Genomic DNA, 7,890 nt, shown 5'->3' with positions numbered 1-7,890 from the left:
CTCCTAGGAATTCTTTACCAAACTACTGTGAATGGAAGATTGTTCCCTACTTTTTTGTGGGTTCATTATTGGTATCCTGAAATGTGATTGATTTTTGTGTATTGATTTTGTATCCTGCCGTATCCTTTGCTGAATTTGTTTATCAGCTCTAAAAGTGTCCTGGGTGGGGGTTTTATAGTCTTCTATATGAAGAATCATATAATCTGCAAATCGGGATAATTAGACTTTTGCTCTCCTATTCCTATCCCTTTCATTTCTTTCTCTTGCCTAATTGTGCTGGCTAAAGTTTCAAGTACTACATTGAACAAGAGTGGCAAGATTTCAACCCTGGTGTTTCTGATAGTAGAGGGAATTAGTTCAGTGTTTCCTGACTATGATGTTGGCCGTAGGTTTACCACACACGACTTTTATCAATTTGAGGCAAAGTTGCCCATGCCTATTTTATTGACGTTTTATCATGAAGGGGTGTTGAGCTTTGTCAAAAGCTTTTGAAGTATATGTTGAGATGCTCATGTGATTTTTATCCTTGCTTCTATTTATGTGGTATATAAATTTACTGATTTATATACGTTGGACCATTCTTGAGTCCCTGGAATAAAACCAACTTGGTTATGGCATATGATCTTTTAATGTGATGCTGAATCTGGTTTGTGAGGCTCATACTGTGAACTTCTGCATTTGTGCTCATCCAGGATACTGATCTGCAGTTTTTCTTTTTTGCTGAACACGTATCTGGCTTCTGCACAAGTGCTGGGTTCATAGAATGAATTTCCAAGGATTCCTTCCCTTTCTACTGTACGGAAGTTTCAGGAGAACTGGTTAGTTCTTCTCCGAAGGTCTAATGGAATTGAGCAGTAAATCTGCCTGGTCCTGTGCTTTTCCTGATTAGCAGTCTTCAGGCCCGTGCTCTGCACTGGGAGCAGAGGCCGGGGAGCAGGGAGGGCCCCTGTTTGTGATAGCAGGCTCAGACCTGTGTCTCAGGCACAGCTGGCACTGCAGACAGTGACATCTAGGATCAGTGCCCAGCTGCCCGCTGCTGCCCGTCTTCCCCCAGAAAGTTTCATGCATTTCTCAGCACAGCTTGATCCCGGACCTGTGCTGGAGCGGGCCCAGGCTGGGGAGCACTTGGCTTCTCCGTTGAGCTTTCCTCTGCTCCGTGCTCCACTGTCTGCCCTCCCCTCCAGTTGTCCTGCGGGGGTTGGAGACTGTAACACCCCGTGTAGGCACCCACTGAACTACCTTGGTGGTGCCTGAGGATCTGTGGCAGCCCTTCCTCAGCTGCTTCCTCTGCGGCATCGCAATCAGGATCTGATCACGTTTTCTTACCACAGCAGAAGGAAAACCTCATCTAACACAGTTTCTGCTTATGGTCTCCACTCATCGTTCAACTTCCCATCGGTCCATGAACTCCGTGATATTCTTTATCCTCCTCACAGATTCCTTTTTATTTTTAGGTTTGCCAAGTTCACTTCTGCTGACTGCCATTGAAACTAAGGATGAAAACACGGATTTCTGAGGCTACGGTATGTAGCTCAGCAGTGGAGCACTTGCCTAGCAAGCAGGCAGTCCTGAGTTGGGGCTCCTCTCACGTGTTTTGGGGCACTCCCACAGGCATCTTCTCAGTTCTGTGGCTGTACCACTTGTTCCCCAGGCTGTGTTCAGCTGCAACTCTTGGGTGGACTCCCAGTGAAGGGCAGAGGTGACCCAGCCCCTGGAGAGCCCAGCTTGAGGCACCCCGAGAGCCAGCTTCTTAGCCTGGCCCTCAGTGGCTTTGCCATGGGTCCTCCACAAGTGACTTCCTGGGGAATCCTGTGGGCAGCCCAGCAGGACATTTGGCGCCCACCGACCCCACACTGTGGCTCTCTGCTCACCAATCTTGGCTCTTGACCATGGACTATTCTTTCCAAGGACAACTCTCTGCCACCAGTGCACTGTCTTCTCCCCCAAGGACTCAACCCCAGGCTGAGGGAGTCCAGTCAAGGCCATTCCATCTTTTTAAACTGCTCACCCCTAAGAGGTCCTTTAATACTCCAATTTATTCCCACTGTACAGTTAATGCTGTGCACAACCTCCAGTTCAAATGTGAGCTGTGGGGAATTTCTTGGTCTCTCTGCTCCAAATGGAAAGCACCAGTAGAATGCTCATGCCATTAATACCTTGGAGAATTGCACTGGTTTCTGTGCTCCGTGCAGAACAGGGCTCCTGCAGAATGAATGTTCTGTGAGGCACGGTCATTGCAGACCACGTAATAGCAGTCAGGGATCCTCGGGGTTTCTAAAGCCATGTCTCAGTCCAGCTTCCACCACGCAGCAGTGGGCCACTGTCCTCCTGCACTGTGTGGTCTCTTCTCTCTCTCTCTCTCTCTCTCTCTCTCTCTCTCTCTCTCTCACCCTTCTGAGGGCCTCTTCTGAGCCACACCCTAACTATGCAGCCCTCTGTTGGTGACTTCCCTGAGAAAATCACTTTTACTTACAATTCCGCAGTTTCCTGCCAGCCTCTCTTAGGGGAAGTCCCCTAACTAGCTTAACTGATCACTGTTTTGTTTTGTTTTGTTTGTTCTAACCAATCCTACTACCTGTGCTCTTAAGGCACTTTCTTACCTCTGCTCTGACATGTACCCATCTTTCCTGCCAACCTCAGCTGAAACCTGGTCCACAGCAGAAAAAATTTAATAAAATACTGGCCCTGAATCAAGGCTGGCAGCTTCCTGACACTGTTGGTTTCAAGCAGGAGCCTAAAGAGTCTTTCTATGGTCTGTTGGCCATTTCAGAACTTGGGCAGTGAAATGGTCAATTCATTAGAAAGAAACAGCTTGAAGCAACCACCACCCATACCACCTGCGAGAGCGGTGTGGCAGGCTAAGGCGGCCTAGGACAGGAGCTTCTGACGTTTACTGGCACCTGTGCCATGCTGGGACCTGGAGCGCCGAGAAACCATGCAACCCCTCCCCGCTGCCTGTTTTGTTTTGTTGAGCTTCAATATACATAAAAGTATGGACAGCTATTTTGAAGAGAATGAGAGACTCTACGACAGCCATTAGCAACTTCCCTATTGTCTGGTTTTGAAGACCTAAAACGCCTTCCTCATTCTGTTCAGATCAGCTTTATACTATGTTGTTTTGTATGAATTCTCTGTATGCGAAGACATGGACAACTATTGGGAAGAAAACAAGAGACAATATGATAGATAGTGAAGATCTCAGGTCATCTAGCTTTGAAATTTATCTCTTACATTACTTTCTTATGTCTTATTTTGTTGTGTTTTGTTGTGTTTAATTTTACCCCCCTTTAAAATAAAAATAAAAATTGAAAAAAAAGTTTAACAAAACAAAAACCGGATTTGTATGCACATGGCGCCATCTGCTGGTAAAGACAGTACGTGATGCTTGAAATGAGCTGCATGAAGACCAAAGCAGAGGAAAAAAGGAAGAGAACTCCGCAGAAACGGCCTCCTCTTGGTGCTCACTCTATTCTCTTAGCATATAAAATTCAACCTGCCGACAAACTCTCTATATCCCCACTTCTTATGTTAAAAGTTTCACGAATAATTACAGTCTTGAACATTTATCAGATATGCATGCCATGGCAGGCAATTTATCACTACTATTATTTAAGCTAGGGGTGTAGCTCAGTGATAGAGCTTGTGCTTAGTATATGCAAATTTCTGGGTTCCTTCCCTAGTATGTGATACAAGGTGTGATACAGTGAAAGTTTCATTTTTTGTTTTATCACTGTAGATGACACATTGCCATTGATCCCCCTCAAAATACTTCCCCTTGCTTCTGACACCCTTAACCCATCATTCCTGCAACTTCAGAAGCAGAATTCTGGGAATCCTCTTTCCTGAGTGTTTTAGTTGTACTGTCCATGGCTGCCTCAGTGTCCTGAATCGATTCAAAGCATTTACTTTTCACAGTCATTTTGAAATAATGAAATTACCTATGATGCAATGTTTGTTGCTGTCACTGAACAGTGATGACCAGTGTTTCTCATCTGAGAGCTGATGAGGTACCACAGGTACACACAGATGCTCCAGAAACCTCATATTGCGGCGGGGAAGCATGAAGGTAGAAGCTCCAGGTCAAATCCCTTTTGGGCATCTCAGGAAGAGGCAAGAACAAGAATAGCAGAAAAATCACAATAGCTGCTATTCTGCCTTTATCAAATTGCCCTTATCCTTGTGGTGCAAGATAGCATCTGCTTGCCAAGTAGTACAACAGGGGTGAGTCACAAGCTGTGGTCTAAGGAAGATCCCAGAAAGTGCTGCATGACACTTCCATTTACTGCCATTGGCGGAACTCAGTCACATGACCCCACCTGATTACATAGCAGGCTGGGAAATGTAGTCTCCAGTCTACAAATTTTATCAGCCATGTTTCCACTTTTCTTTAGTAGTAACATAGGAGAATGTTATTGGAGTGACCACTAACAGTTTTGGCCACACTGAATGTGTGGTGTTGGGAAAGTCCTATGACCTTTCTATGCTTGGAGACAATGTTGTCCTACCATAAACAGGTTGTATTAACTGAAGTCTCAAAGACAGCATCTGGCCCAGAGCCTGGAACATACACACACAGCTTCCCCGCTCTACTTGCCATCTCCAGATATTCTGGAATGTGCCATGGTAGCTGTCATGCTGTCAAATGTGGCCCCAGCTCTTGCAGCCAAGGTCTGAATGCTGGCCTCACCCAAATTCCCAGAACCAACCAAAAACTTCTGATCAGAGCTTCTGAGCAGTGTAAACCCCATGTCTGCTTCCATGGGATCTGTGAAAACAGAACATCCTCCCATCCTGGCTGGCTTTCTAAGGCTGCTAGTAAGTTTGCATGGCAGAATCTCTGACTCAGTCTTCGCTGGACCCTAAGTCTTGTCCCGTTGCTGGGGCCCAAGGCCCACAGTGCTGGGATTCACTTGGGGGAAAGTCTCGTTTTGAGCCTGTGATGGAGGTGTGAAGATGGATTAAGGCGAGGCTCCAGCAGCAGCTGGCTATTCACACACATCAGAGTTCCCGACTCTTCTATCCAAAACTCCCAGAGGCACTGAGAGGGATCCATGGCTAGAAGATCCTTGTCCCCCAACGGTACAGTGGAGCCCAAAGTGACCACAAACGAAAACATGTCAAGTGGCAGGGCGGTGCAAGCTTGCAATCCCAACATTTGGAAGACTGAAGCAGGAAGAAAAGAAGTTTGAAGCCATCCTGAGCTATAAAGCAAGACACTGTTTCAAAAACCCAAACCAAAACACACAGCAACCAGCTATTTCTTCAAGTCTTATCTTTCTTCTTTAAAATTCACTCAAAGCTAACATTTTGCTAATATAACTTGAAAGATAGTTTCTTATTTTTTTCTAGTAAAATTACCATCTGTAGCAAAATATGTCACATGCATCCTCCCGCTCTCCCTGTCCTTGTCACTTTTGGAGTGACTGCCCTGTCTCATTTCATTCCTGTACAACCTCGTGCTGACCAACAGATTGGAAACAGTAGCAGAGAGGTTAGCAAGTTCCCAAAGTAACACAAACACCCATTGGTTAAATTGGGATTCAGAGGCTGCTCTGCCTAGCCTGGCTGGGCAAACCCTTGTCCTGTAATCATGGTGCTGGAACAAGGGGTTTCGCTGTGTGAAAGACTGACTCCTCACCCATGAAGGAAGCTGGCTTCGGGGCCTTCCCCACCCAGCAGGGTCAGGGGAGAGAGGCTACCTCAAAGGAAGCCCTCTCCTGTGTGACATAGCTTTGGGGTTTCCTCAAAGTCAATCTAGGAAGATGCCTAGAGAATGGATCAGAATGACTCGAACTAACCCTCATGCTCCCCAAGATGTGGACGCTACCTGTCTTAGACCCGAGCTCCTATAACAGGACCCTGGACTTTTAGACATGCACTCAATAGTGGGGGAACCCCCACCACCCCGGGGTTTTGTGACCACCTTCGCCCAGGGTGCTCCCTAAGTGAGGTCACATGGAAAACACAGAAGGGCCAAGGTCAACCATCCACAGGAGGATGTGACAGGAGGAGGTGTTGGCTGGTGGAGATGCAAGCAACACCAGTGCTACCCCAACTTTCTGTGTGATCCCCAGAGATTCACCTAATTCTGAGCCCACCTCTCCTTCTACATGATAGGGCAACGACTCCTACCTCTGGGGAAATCATCGTGGCTCCCCTGGAATAAAAGGAGACAAGGGAGAATGGTAAATGTCCTATTCCTTTGTTTCCCACGGGATCTAGTCTTGAGATTCTGGTGAATGTCCCAAATATCACCAGCAGGGGGCGCAAGGACTCTATTTTGGGAGGTCTAGTCTCGGGCAGACAAGGTGTGTCTCAGCTCAGAAGAGGCACCCAGTCCCCAGAGGTCTGAATAGCTGTGTGTTTATTTAAAGCCAGTCACCATTTCCTGCCATCTGGCTCCCTTGGGTACGTGAGTGCATGGGAGTGTGTGTGCAGGGTGAGTGTGTGTTGGTGTTCAGGGAATTCTCAGTGTACCTCTGGGTGCTGTGGCCAGCAGCAGGGTGGACCCTCCTGGGCTCCAGGTAGGCTGGGCTCTTGCCAGTCAGCATATGAAGGAAACCCTGTGCACCTATCTAGCTGGAGGAAAGCGCTGGGGCGTTGCCAAACAACCCTGAGGTCCTGGACAAGAGGCAAAACAAAACAAAACAAGACAAGCCCAATCCCTGGAGAGCAGTCTCCCCAGGGCAGGTGGTTACAAGCCAGTCAGTTACCCTGACCCTGTCACCTGCCGGGGGGAGGGCAGGGAAATGGGGGAGGGAAAAGGGTAGTCCCAGCCCAGATGCCCAGAGCTCTTCCTCTAAGGTGGGGGATGATGCCAGCCCACCCAGGGAGGCTGCAGCCAGCAGGAGCCTGCAGAATGACACCACCAGGGACAAGGCTGGTGAGGCTTCCCAGAGACACCTCCCTTCCCAGTACCCAGGCTCCCCTGGTGTTTGAAGGGCCACTGTGCCACCTTCCTTTCCATGCTGGGGTGTCAACAAGGAGCCTACGGCTCAGGACGGTGCCAAGCAGTGACCTCACAGTGACAAGCCCCAAAGAAAAACTCTGACTTGGAATAGGCGGCCACAGACTCCAAAGGCCCAGAAGAGGCAACATCTCCCCAGGTCTTAAGCAACCAGGGGCGTGGTCCAGTCAGGTGACAGGAGAAGGTCCTACTGTGAGTCCTGCCCTGAGGCACCAGCAGGCCAGAAAGGCTTACACAGTGGTTTTGATAACTCAGGGCGACTGCAAAGCATGTCACAGTTCACCCGTGGTTTAACAAACCTTTGTGCTGTGAGACAAATCAGAAGCAGAAGGTCAGAGAAGTTAAGTAAATTGTCCCAGGACACACAGCCAAGGATTGCAACTGTACATCCTCAGTTCCAGATCCAACTGGATCCCAGGTGGCCTCTGCTCCCCTTCCCGCCCTGGCCTGCTGAGGCAGAAGCCTGTGGAAGCAACAGGCCTGTCCTAGTTTGGCAGGTCTGGGGCTTCTGTTGTTTAGCTCGGATCACCCAGTTGGTCAGCCTCCAGAGGTCCAGCCCATGCCAGCCTGGCACATGGCAGTAGGGGCAGGCAGACAGGATGCCACTAGGATCGTGTGTGGCTAGTGTGAGTGGGTCCAGAGGCTGGATTTTTTCATCTTTGTGGTGCTGGAGATGAAGCCCAGAGCCTTGTGTGTGCTGGGCAAGCACTTTCTCCCTGGGCTACACCTGCAGCCCGTGGTGTTGGGCATTTGCTCGAGCAGTCAGTTCCTTCCTGATGAGACGTGGCAGGGCAGAGACAGTGGGCAAGAAAGACTCAGCCTTCTCAGGGGGTTTCTCAACCCACTGCACTGGGCACAGAGGCATGTGATGGAGCAGCAGGGCTGAGCGGCCCAGGAGCAGGCCTGAGTGAGAGCTCAGCTTT

The 7,890-nt window shown here is 48.8% G+C and overlaps 1 non-coding gene across 1 annotated transcript; it reads left to right on the top strand.

Moving 5' to 3' along the window:
- Nucleotides 1-2,679: 2,679 nt before the first annotated feature.
- Nucleotides 2,680-2,813, top strand: LOC111758296 (small nucleolar RNA SNORA2/SNORA34 family). The gene has a single exon (XR_002792494.1). It is a non-coding gene; the product is annotated as a small nucleolar RNA SNORA2/SNORA34 family (small nucleolar RNA).
- Nucleotides 2,814-7,890: the final 5,077 nt, after the last annotated feature.

This window comes from Cavia porcellus, unplaced genomic scaffold (genome assembly GCF_034190915.1).
Source record: "Cavia porcellus strain 051 isolate PalLab524CR breed Dunkin Hartley unplaced genomic scaffold, mCavPor4.1 scaffold_29, whole genome shotgun sequence".
NCBI classification, from domain to species: domain Eukaryota; kingdom Metazoa; phylum Chordata; class Mammalia; order Rodentia; family Caviidae; genus Cavia; species Cavia porcellus.
The sequence above is the reverse complement of the archived record's forward strand: the minus strand, read 5'-3'. Positions and strand labels throughout refer to the sequence as shown.